At 36.2% G+C, this 12,743-nt stretch overlaps 1 long non-coding RNA gene across 1 annotated transcript in view; it reads left to right on the top strand.

Moving 5' to 3' along the window:
• The first annotated feature begins 10,002 nt into the window (after positions 1-10,002).
• LOC119874222 overlaps positions 10,003-12,743 on the top strand; it is a 168,744-nt gene continuing 166,003 nt past the window's right edge. The window contains exon 1 of the long non-coding RNA XR_005368050.1: positions 10,003-10,271. This is a non-coding gene — a long non-coding RNA (uncharacterized LOC119874222). The remainder of the gene's footprint in view (positions 10,272-12,743) is intronic.

A 12,743-nucleotide genomic window follows, 5' to 3' on the forward strand; every position in this document is an offset into this window, starting at 1 on the left:
CATATACACATATATACATATATATGCTAACACATGTACTAATACATGGGTATATATGATAACAAACATGTACAATAATACATATTACAAAGATATATGTATATATATACATAAGACAATATAATATATATGTAAAATTATGCATATGTATTTGAGAGTAAGAGAGCAAGCCCTGGGTGTGAAAAGTCTTTTGTGCTAGTCTGGATAATCTGAGGTTAATATATCATGCCATGTAATGGCGTTAAAGTTTTAAAATTAAAGTAAGTAAATAAAATATTAATATGATTATATGTCCTGATCACTACAGTTATGTAAGAAGAATAATCTGTGTATAGTGTAGAGAACATTTTAGACAAGAAATAACCTAAGATCAAGGATGGGCTTAATTAGAGAATTATGTCCAAAGTCCAGAGATGAGATAAGATGACTTGAACCATAGGATAAATAGAGAGTTGTGGGAATAAGTTTTAGTAAAAACAAACAACTCAAAGCAACTTGATTTGAAGCAAATTAAGTAGTAGAAAGTTCTCAAAAGTAGGCAAAAGTTCATGAATTGTTCTAAAAAAGTGTTGAGTATGGGTGATCAGGAGAGTAATGGTACAATATTAACTTGATTTTTACTAGTTCAGAATACAACCAACTCACCAGCTTGGTAGAGGGTGGGGAGGTTGGGAGGCTAAATTATTGGCGAATTAAACAGAAAATGGAGATGGAGATTACAAAAAGGCATCTGAGCAGGTGGGAGCAGAGGAATTCTAAATACTGTGGGAGAAATACATTAGGGCCATAGGCAATCCCAACCACAAATTATTAATCATAGTTTTGAAGTGTTGGAAGTCTATAGCAGTAGACTGATCAGTCTATAGTCAGAACTGAAAAGACTCTTTTTTCATAATAAAGTCAAGTAGTCAGGCAAGAAAGAAATCAAGCTCATCAAGGGAAGCAGGTATATATCCGTGTATGTTATGAGTGAAATAATCACAGAATTTGACCCTTAGAAAGTGTCACTTTCAAGGAAGTAAGGAAATGGGAACTTTGATGTATATTTTATGAGTTAATTAAAGTGGTGTGGGTATTACGGCAGTTCGTTGGCTGGCTTTATTTGCATACCAGCAACAACATTAATGGAGAAAAATGCAGGGAAAGTTTTGCATATTACATACATATATATAGTATGTAATATATTAATGTATTATTTATATATTAACATTTATTAACATTAATTATTATTAATATTTTATATTGATGCAGATATTAATTATCATACATTAACATACACTGTGTTAATGTTACTTATTATCTATATTAATATATGAATAATAAAATTACTTTAAAAATAATTTCAACCCTAAAATTATTTTATCCAATTTTAAAATTACTATACCAAATTGTATACCACCTTATCCTTTAAACAATTCTACAATTATTTCCCCCAAATTTCAACTTTTATCTTCCTTTTTTTGCTTCCTTTTATTTTACTTTGTATTCTTTTTTTAACCCATTTGAAAGATATTTTACAGCCTTTTAGTGCTTTTCTGTCCCAAGTTCTTCCATTTTATCTCCCTGATTTCATGTAGAAATAATTTCTCTCAGATTATAAGTATGTATTATGTGTTCATTTGATGAATATATATCAAAGATCTACTACCAAATAGCACTAATACAGACAAAAAAGAAGACTGTTTTCATTAAGATTATATTCTTTTTTTTAGCAATTTGTTTATTAAGATTTTTATTTATTTATTCATGAGAGATACACAAAGAGAAGCAGAGACATAGACAGAGGGAAAAGTAGACTCCATTCAGGGAGCCCAATGCAGGACTCAATCCCCAGGATCCTGGGATCATGCCCTGAGCTGAAGGCAGATGCTCAACCACTGAGCTATCCAGGTCTCCTGATTAAGATTATATTCTACCATACGAATAATATGTAAAAATATGTAATGAACAAAATTTAACTGAAAAAATAGTACATTAGATAAAACCTTCTATGAAATGAAAGCAAAAGTGAAGTAGGGCCATAAAATAGGGACATAAAGAGAGTGAAAGGTGGAAAGCAGATTACAATTTTAGGTAGGGTAGTCATGGTAGGACTCACTGATCATCAATTATTTCAGCAAACCACTTAAAGCTGTTGAGAGAGCAGTCATCCATTACTTAAGGGGCTGTCATTGAGCACCAAAGAGCAGTGGAACCAAGGACCTAAAGCTGACTTATGGCTACTGCTGAAGAATCAACAGGGTGACCAGTGGGGCTGGAGCTGAGTGAGCAAAGAAAACATGGAAGGACATGAGTCACACAGTTATAGAGATTACATCTTATAGGGCCTAGTAAGCTACTGGCCCTTACTAGGGAATAAAATGTTAAATTATTAGAGTTTGGGCAGGGAAGTGATAGATTTAATACCAATTTTAAAGGAATCATTTTGAATGCTGTGTTGGAAAGAATCTATAAGGCAATAAGGAAAAAGTCAGGAAGATAAGTTAGAAGGGTGGTCTCAGAGAGAAAATTCAGAACTTTCGGATAATCAGATTTGGTGTGTGAAAGAAATAGGGGAGTTAAGAATGACTTCAAGTATTTGGCCTGAAGAAGGAGAATATGGGATTGTTATAAATGATATGAGAAAATTGTGAGTAAAGTAGATTGGAGGGGTAATACCAGGAGTCAGGTTTGTACATTTTGAATTTGAGATGCCTAATAGGCATCTAAATAAAGATGTTGATGAATAGTTAGATATGAGAGTCTGGAGTTCGTGAAAGACATCTGAACTAAAGATATAATATGACAGTCATTTGCATGTAGATGCTAGTTGAAAGAAACTGAATGAGACTTCCAAGAAAATGAAAGTGGCTAGAGGCAAGAATCAAGGACTGGGCCATGGGATACTCAAGCATCAAGATGTTCTGGAGCAGGAGGAGAATTGGCAAAGTGCATTAAGAGAAGCTCTTACTGAGGCTGGAGGAAAATCAAGTTTTGAATGTAGTTAGTATGAGAGAAAGATTCACTGGGTTAAATGCTTCTGATGTCTAAAGAAGTTAATTGATAAATAACCATGAGATTTGGTATGGTGGGCATCATCTACGACTTATAAGGCTACTCTGGAATAGTGGTGGGGAAAAAAGCCTGAGTGGAATGAACTTAAGAGAAAAATGGATAAAAGAAATTATAGAAGGATTATAGATGGTTCTTTTAGGAATTTTTGCTATGGAGTAGAGAAAGGAATCAGAAGGGAATACAGAGCCAGGAAAATTTTTATTATTTTTTAATGGAAGATATAAGAGCATGTTTGTATGACTGAAGGGGAAAATAAAAATTGATGAAGCATATCAAAGGAGAAAATTCTGGGAGCAAGCAGACAAGAACTTCCAAGATTTAATGCAAAAGTGGAGGCAATGGCCTTCGGAGCTCAAGGAGTCCATCTGTTTTAACTAGAAGGGAGGCAAATATGTAAGTAGAAATTATGGTGTCTGGGGATATGGTAGTGGGACCTTGAGCAAGTTATCTTTTGTCTGTTTATTTTTCTTAGTGGACTAGAAAGCAGAATCTTTGAGAGTAGAAATGGAAGAGGAGGTGTTAGAGGTTTAGAAAGAAAGAAGTTCCAGAATAATCACCTACGAAGATGGACTAGTGAATGAGTAAGTGAAGTGTTGTAGGACTGCTGTAGACCAGTGTGGAGCCCCTAAAGTGCATGATCATGAATTTAAACTGCATTTAAACGCACAGATTAATGTGGTTGTGGTGCTTTTTTCCAGTTACATTCAGCATGGCTGCAGGTATAAAAATAGACCTAAGAATTATGCTTTTTCTAAAAAATATGCTGAAGGAAGAAAAGGGCAAGGAAGTCAGTGGTGTATGGAAAATGAAAAGGAGGGAGGCATTTAGACCAATGATTTCATTCCTAGCAAAATCTAAAGGGGCAATAACTTTAGATTCTTTGCAGATCTGTAGTGAATTTCAACATACAGAATAATTTTGCTAGGAAAAATAGGCAAGTGGCAACAAAATCAAAGTAGGTAGGAGATAACAAAAAGGAAAGAAGGAAAACAAGCCATAAAGTAGCTAAATCTAGATCAGTTCAGTAGCACTTGTGATCTTCTGAATGACAAACATCCCTCTGTTGTTCCTACTTGTTTTTAACTTTGCAGCCTCTCTGCAGCCGGAATACTATACTTTCCAGTGGTGTACTTTTACTTGAAATAGTCAAAAACGTTTCTATCTCCCCCTATAGCACTATTACAGGCACCCATTTAAAAATGTGAAACAGGACTCTTCAGTAAAATATGCATGTGGACACAGGTTCAAAAGTTCAATCCCACCATGCTGCTAAAATTTAGACAGGAAAGTAGTAAAGTGCCATTCATCAGTCATTCAAATTGGGTATAGTTAATGGAATTATGACAAAAGCCAATGTTCTTTTCTTTTCAAGAGTGTTGCCGTGTTAAATTGTACAGCCTTGTTAATGATATTCTACTCTTGTCATTCAATTCAGGAAATGTTACAATAAGCATTAGAATATGATTATTGTATAATATAATAATTTTTTTTTTTTTTGCTTCTAGACCCGCGTCAAACCAGACGCCCATCCAACTTCAGTGCTGTGACTATTTGTCACAAATCTCAATCTTTGATGTTCCAGGCGCTACTGAACTAGTTCAGGATACTTCATTTGTAATATTAATCCTATGGCTAGCTAAAACAGTGAAGTTTGTAAATAAGACTGTATCTACTCATTTGAAACATGACCATTGTTTTCACTTAAAAACTGGGAAGAGAAGGCTTGGCAGGGAGCCACATCCTTTCCTGGCATTACTTAGATGACCTTTAATGTGCTTGATCAGGATATGAGTCACTGTTTCTGAGAATTGGAGTTCTTGCAGAGTGGTCACCTTGTTGGAAGGGAACTGACGATGTAATTCTTTAGTCACACCTATATGATCTCAGTGTCTGCCGTAAAATGGATAGAAAAAAATTAAACAAAAATAAAAGAATCCAAAACTTCATACTTGAGGCAATAAATATTTCCTGTTCAAACAAAAGGAAGTGCTCTATCATGCAATATAAGATTTATTTTTGTTTTAGTACCTCGTCCATAAAAAATAAAAAAAGAACTTCAAGCTGTTAGTCTCCATTCCTGCTTTCTGAATGTCTTTCTTGGTGGTTATGAAGTTAGGTATACTTCTGCCTGCATTTGATTATGTAAGTGTTAGACTATAGGACCTTATCTGTCAGTGTTGCTAGCAGAATAAAAGAAGAGGAAGGAATGAAATGGAGGAGTTGATGAATATTTAATAATGCTTTTAATCAGTCTCACCAAATAAACATTTCTCAGGCTGCTTTGCAAATGAGATTTCCCTATCGTAGGAGCTTGCAGATATATTTTTTCTTTTCCCCAGTGAAAATCTTGGGAGTCTGGTTGGACTGGTAAATGATTTTATAATCATTAATGAATTTTAATGACTGACAACTTAAAGTAAACAAAAATAATATTGAAATGTGTTTTCTTGATGAAGTTGCTATCAAAATGTACATTGCATATTTTCCTAAAGTATTCACTTATTAAAGGCATAATCTTTTACATTTTGATGTTTAGTTTATATGATTCCTTATATATTCCATAATCACGTTAATTGGCACAGTTAATAGTGCAAATCAAAAGCAGCAGAGAAATGCCAGCTATAGAATACAAGCTATAGGGATCCTTTCAGATCATTATCAGATCAGGAATGTTAATGAGTCCGCTGTGACCAGAGATGACCAGAAATCATCTCTAGACTTTCTAAGATGATACGACTTCTAAAAGCTTCAGCGATACCTCTTTTAGTAAATGTAAACAAGAATGAGCGGGGTATGCCATAGCTGGGAAAACAATCAATATGGAGAAAAAATAATAATATTGTATAAAGTATTGTTGAAGAGCAAGAAATCATGTTACATTTAGCCAACAACACATATCCAGAACTAACTGGATATTTTGTGGTCTGATCCACTGCCTTCAGGATCACTAGGGATGTCCTAATTGGATCTAGAGAAGTCAAAGGAAATTTTTATAGACATCCATTAGCTCTCATCGTGACCAATTTTAATCCCTTATAATTCTTGCACTCTTCTGTAAGTAGCTTTCCAATTTGAGAGTGAAGATTTTTTCAAAATGCAGTGGATTGGATCCCTTAGGGGATGAAATGAAAAACTGATTTCAATATTGTTTTGCTATATAGTAGTATGTATGTAAGTGTTTAATTGCCAAAAGACTCTTTTCACTTTTATTTTTACGGCAACTGATGTTATATGGAGGGAATGGGAATGAGTTCTACACTTAGAGAAACAGTAGAAGAAATATCACTTTTGCATTTGGGCCACCATGGACTCCCTTCAGAAAAACTCTTACTTACCTATGCCTTTATCTGACTTAAAAAAAAAAAAATTCAGGTGCTGGTGGTGGAGGTGGTTGAGGAGGTGGTATCTACAACATTTACAAATCAAATATCATTTACTAAAAACAAATCTGTCTCACTAGATATTTTAAAACATGGTAACCACAAATGTTCCAAAAGCCAAGTGTTTAAATCCAAATTCTACCACAAAGGAGTGTAGACCACATTTTGGGCTTAGTACTTTGACCTGAGTCATGCTTAACACTAGCTTCTAGTTCACTATAATGGATTGGAAATATTTCTCTGAGGCACTATGTAAGCCAGATTGGTAAAGACAGGCAGGGATAAATCTATTGGAGAATAATTCTAAATCTTTTCCAGTACCTGTGTTCCTCCTAAATCTCCTGCAATTCTTCTCAATCTTCCAGATTCATTTTCCAGAAGTTTTCAGATGACTTTTGATTGGAAGGCTTTAAAAAAAGCCTGGATTTTCATCAGAAAATTACATTTACAGTTCTACTCTGAAAGTGTTTATCTATAGAATTACCCATGAGTTCATCTCCTAGGTTAGTTCCACCTTTCACCTCAATCAAGGAAAAGTCATCTTTTATGGCATAATCCAAAATCCATATACCCCAGAGAGGTGCTGCTCAGTCATTGTGTACCGTTAAGAGGGATCTAAAATTTTATCTTTTCAACAGCTAAGAATTTGAAAGATAGACAAGTTTTGCCTTCATCCTATAACTAACATTTTTTTAAAGCCACTCTAACAGAGATTGAAAAGAGGCAAAGGATTTTTCTCTCACTTTTAAAAATGCTCTCTGTACAATCCAATTTATTTAAATGTCTCTTGGCAAACTCAAAACAAAGAGGGAGACAGAAAAAGTTCTGGGTCAAAGAGGGCAACACCTAAGTACAGTTACTGTAAAAAAGATTTGTTCCTAAATAAAAGACTTAATAAAAGTATGAATTAATGGATATAGGAAGATAGACTTTAAAACTTCTAGCCTTTTCTTTTGATTATTTTTAAATGAGTAGTTAGTTATAAAGTAAAACTAAATTTTATTGATAAAAACTGGCACTGGAGAGCTTTTTTTTAAAAAAATAGACTGTTTTTAGAGCAGTTTAAGGTTCAGAGAAAAATCAAGTGGAAAGTGCAGAGATTTCTATATACCTTCCATCCACCCTGCAACATATGGACAGCCTATATTAATGTCAAAACCTTCCACCAGAGTGAATATTTCCTACAATCAATGGGCATATCTCTATATAACACTATCACCCAGGTCCACAGCTTACATTAGAGTGCATGTTTGATGTCATACATTTCTATGAGTTTTGAAAAATGTATGATGTGTACCCACCATTTCAGAATAATACAGAGCAGGTTCACTGCCCTAAAAATTCTCTCTGCTTTGTCCAATCACTACCCCTCCCTGACATCTAATCACTGGCACTGCTAATCTTTGATAGTTTACAATTATCTCCAGAGCACCCTGATAGTCTGAAATCACCTCCATACATGGGGGTACGGGAAAGTGTGAAGAAAGAGGCAGGCCAGTCCAGCCTGGTAAGGTGGCAGTTTTAATAAGCAAAGGAACTTACATATAAGGCTTGTCTTGGGCAGCAGCAAGATGAATGGATCCCTGCACCAACCTGCCAAATATTAATAGGGTTCAGTCACATATACCATCTAAGTGTTCTCAACACCACATCAGTATTTCAAGGTTATGTCCTTGGAGCAGCCTCTCAGCATTGGAAAGTCCAGCAGAACTGGCATTTCAAAGACAGAGGGTGGGATGAGGAGCTTCTAATTGCTTGGGTCTACCTACCTGAGAGTCAACTGGCGATCATGTCTTTTCAATGACCTTCCCCAACATCATTTTACTGTCTCTGAAGTTGTGCCTTTTCCAGGATGTGTCATATAGTTGGAATCATAAAATATTTGCATTTTCAAATTGACCTCTTTCACTTAGCAATATGTATTCAGGTTTCTTCTGTATCTTTTTTTGGCTTGATATAGCTCATTCCTTTTTTAGCACTGAATAATATTCCATTGTCTGGATGTACCTCAATTATATACACGCTTACCTGCTTAAGGACATCATGGTTGCCTCCGGTTTTAGCAATAACAGATAAAGCTGCTATAAACATCTATATGCAGGTTTTTGTGCGGACATAAGTTTTCAACTTCTTTGGGTAAATGCTGAGGACCGCAATTCATGCTTTTTTTCAAAAAGCACAATATCATGCTTTTTTTTTTTTTTTTTTTTTCTTCTTTTTGATCTAACCTTCCTCTATTTCAGTTTGCAAGGATCGAATTGGGTCTATTCTCTGCTCCAAGCTTTGTGCAAAGTGCTTTGGATGGCACGTGTATGTCTCTTTTGTGGTCATCTGCCCCGGGGAATGGTCAGTTAAGGCTAGCTAGGTGAGATTTAATTTTTTTTTTTTTAATTTATGATAGTCACAGAGAGAAAGAGAGAGAGAGAGGCAGAGACAGAGGGAGAAGCAGGCTCCATGCACCGGGAGCCCGACGGGGGACTCGATCCTGGGTCTCCAGGATCGCGCCCTGGGCCAAAGGCAGGTGCCAAACCTGCTGCGCCACCCAGGGATTCCCCCCCCCCTTTTTTTTTTTTTTTTTTAGACAGGGTATATAAAGCCTAACGTCCAATTTTCCTTCACAATCCTTAAAAGAAAAATATGGATGCTATTCCTTCATAATTCATATTATATTCATATTTATATTACTTTTATTTTCAGTCATGATTAAAGTCACCAAATACATTAAAAATAAACAGCCATTTTTTGAGGATGCTTTCTATATGGACTTTGTACAAGGTAATAAGATGGGTCTCAAACAGACCCATTCTGACAATACAAAATAAACATTAAAATGGTGATGTCAGGGGCACCTAGGTGGCTCAGTTGGTTGAACGTCTGCCTGCCTTTGGCTCAGGCCATGATCCCAGGGTCCTGGGATCAAGCCCGTTTCGGCTCCCTGCTCAGAGGGGAGCCTGCTTCTCCTCTCCCTCTGCTCCTCTGCCAGCTTACGTGCTTGCACGCTCTCTCTCTCTCTCTCTCTCTCCAATAAATAAATAAGATCTTGGAGGAAAAAATGGTGAACTCAGAAATGATGTATCAGGTGCGCAACTCTGGCCAATTCAGCTATCAAACCACATCACTAAATGAAGCACACGATTCAGTCTGTCATATAAACACAAAGGAAGTGATGCGGGAATGAGACGCCGGCTGCCTCCGGACCTGAGGCTCAGAAGCACCACAACCCGGGGTCTGCGGGGGCGAGGAGTGAGGCGGGAGGGGCCGGCGGGGGCTGCGCAGCTCTGCACGTGGGTGGGAAGCACGTCTGCATCCGCGAGCAAGGGAAACGAGCTCCTAGGGGCTCATCGAAGTATAGAAGTTTATGATTTTGCAGCAGTTGAAATACTGACCTCAACATTAAAATAAAAGCAAGTTTTACATGACGATGAAAAATACAAAAGACTGAAGGAAGAGACCCTGCATGAAAAACCGGGCAGCTCAGCGAGTCGCGGACCGCGTGCCAGTGGCGGAAATGGACCGTGGCCCCCGCCCACCCTCCCAGGTGATAGTAGTTGCACAGAGCAACGTTAGATTTGCAAAAACGTTGTAGACAAGCTCTTGCCAAACCAGTCCCTTCCTTCTTACGCTGCCGCGCGGTTGCCACTTATGAAGGTGCGAACTTCTTGGCTGGTGCTCGAACCCTCTTCTCTACTCCACTCTGTTTTGGCAGTGAATCGTGTAGGCCTCTGCTTGAGCTGGGTCCTGGATGTGTGGTTCATGTAGCAGCTCCTGCATTCCTAACAAGATCTGCTTAATCGTGATGGCTGGCCTCCAGTCCTTGTCCTCCTCGAGGATCATATGGTAAGATCAGATCTAATTTTGTAAGACGTTTCCAAAATGTCTTCCTTAGTGGCTGTATTATTTTACATTCCCATCAGCAATGAATGAAAATTTCTGTTGCTCCGTATCTACATTAGCATTTGATATTGTTGACGCTTTATATTTTGGCCATTCTAATAGATGCGTAGTAGTAGATCATTGTTTAAATACATGTAATGTGGAAAATGTTTTCATATGCTTATTTGCCATCAGTATTACCTTCTTTGGTAGGTGTCTATTCAGGTCTGACACATTTTTAAGTCAGGTTGGTTGTTTTCTTATTGTTGAATTTAAGGGCCATTTGTATATTTTGCATAACAGTCCTTTATCAGAAATGTGCTTTACAAATGTTTTTTCCCAATCTGTGGCTTGTCTTCTTATTCCGTTGATAGTGCATATTCCAAAGTAGAAGTTTTAAATCTAATTAGGTCAAGCTTATCAGTTCCTTCTTTCACGGATCATTCCTTTAGTGCTGTATCTAAAATCATCACCAAACCTGAGGTTATTGAGGTTTTCTCCTGTTGTAGGAATTTTGTAGTTTTACATTTTACAATAGGTCTATGATCCAACTTGAGTTTAATTTTTGTAAAAGGTATAGGTCTATTTTTAGACTCAATTTTTTACATGTGGATTTCTCATTGTTCCAGCACCATTGTTCAAAAGACTGTCTTTGCTCAGACTGTCATTGTACTGCCTTTTCTCCTTTGTAAAGTTGACTGTACTTATGTGGGTCTATTACTGGGCTCTTCATGCAGTGCCATTAATCTATTTGTCTGTTCTTTCATTTGATAAAACACTGTCTTAATTACTGAAGGCTTATAGTAAGTTTTGAAGTTAGGTAGTATCAGTCTTCTGGCTTAGTTCTTGTCCTTCAATGTTGTATTGTCCATTCTGGGTTTTTATCTGCCCATAAAATTTAGAATTAGTTTGTTGATTTCCACCAAATAACTTTCCCGGATTTTAATTGGAATTGTTGAATCTGTAGATCAAGTTAGAAAGAACTGGCATCTTGCCTGTAGTCAATCTTCATGAACATGGAATTTTGCTCCATTGTTTAGTTACTTCAATTTCTTTCATCAGAATTCTGTAGTTTTCCATAAATAGGTCTTGTACAGATTCTGTTAGATTTATACCTAAATATTTTATTTTGAGGGTTGCTAATATAAATGGTATTGTGTTTTCAATTTCAAATCTCACTTGTTCATTGCTGGTATAGAAGAAAGAAAATGACTTTTGTATCCTACAATCTTGCTATTATAACTCTTTACTTCCAGGTCTTTTCTTAATTGTTCCAGATTTTCTACATAGAGATCATATCATCTGTAAAAATACACAGTTTTATTTCAGCCTTTTCAATTGGTATACCTTTTATTTCCTTTTCTCATCTTATTGTATCAACTAGTACCTCCAGTCCTGATATTGAAAAGGAGTTTTGAGAAAGAACATCCTTGTCCTATTTCTGATCTTAATGGGAAAGCTTTGAATTTCTCACCACTAAGTATTTTGTTAGCTGTAGGTTTTTTGTTTTGTTTTGTTTGTTTTTTAGCTGTAGGTTTCTTGTAGATATTATCAAATTGAAAAAGCTTCCCTCTGTTTCTAGTTTGCTGAAAGTTTTTATCATGAATGCATATTGCACTTTGTCAAATTCTTTTTCTGTATCTGTTGATCTTATCATGTGATTTTTCTTCTTTAGCTTGTTTTCTTTTAAATAATTTATTATCTATCTATCTATCTATCTATCTATTTATTTGACAAGAGAGAGAGTGAGAGCACAAGCAAGAGGAGCAGGAGGGGAAGAAGCAGGATCCCTGCTAATCAGAGAGCTGATGCGGGCTTTATCCCAGGACTCTGGGATCACCTGAGCCTAAGGCAAATGTTTAACCAACTGAGACACCCTCTTCTTTAGCTTGTTGATGTGATGGAATACATGAATTGATTGTTGAATGTTGATTCAGGCTTGCATGCCTGGGATAAATCCAGCTTGGTTGTGGTATATAATTCTCATTATACATTACTGAATTTGATTTGTCAATATTTTGTGAGGAATTTGTATCTGTGCTCACAAATAATACAGTTTGTGGTTTTCTTTCCTTGTAATGTCATTCTCTAATTCTGTCATTAGAGTAATGCTAGCCTCATAGAATGAGTTAAAAGTATTCTCTTTGTTTTTTCTTCTGGAAGAGATTGTAGGGAATCAGTATAATTTCTTCTTTAATATCTTTGTAGAATTCACCAGTGGACCCATCTGGGCCTCATGATTTCTGTTTGGGAAGGCTATTGATTATTGATTCAATTTCTTTAACTAATTTAGGCCTATTCACTTTGTTATTTCTTCCTGTGTGGGTTTTGGCAGATTGTGTCTTTCAAAGAATGGGTCTAATTTCATTTTGGTTTTTGAATTTGAACATAGAGTTGTTCATAATATTCCTTTATTATTCTTTTAATATAATAGGA

This window comes from Canis lupus, chromosome 12 (genome assembly GCF_011100685.1).
Source record: "Canis lupus familiaris isolate Mischka breed German Shepherd chromosome 12, alternate assembly UU_Cfam_GSD_1.0, whole genome shotgun sequence".
Lineage (NCBI taxonomy): Eukaryota > Metazoa > Chordata > Mammalia > Carnivora > Canidae > Canis > Canis lupus.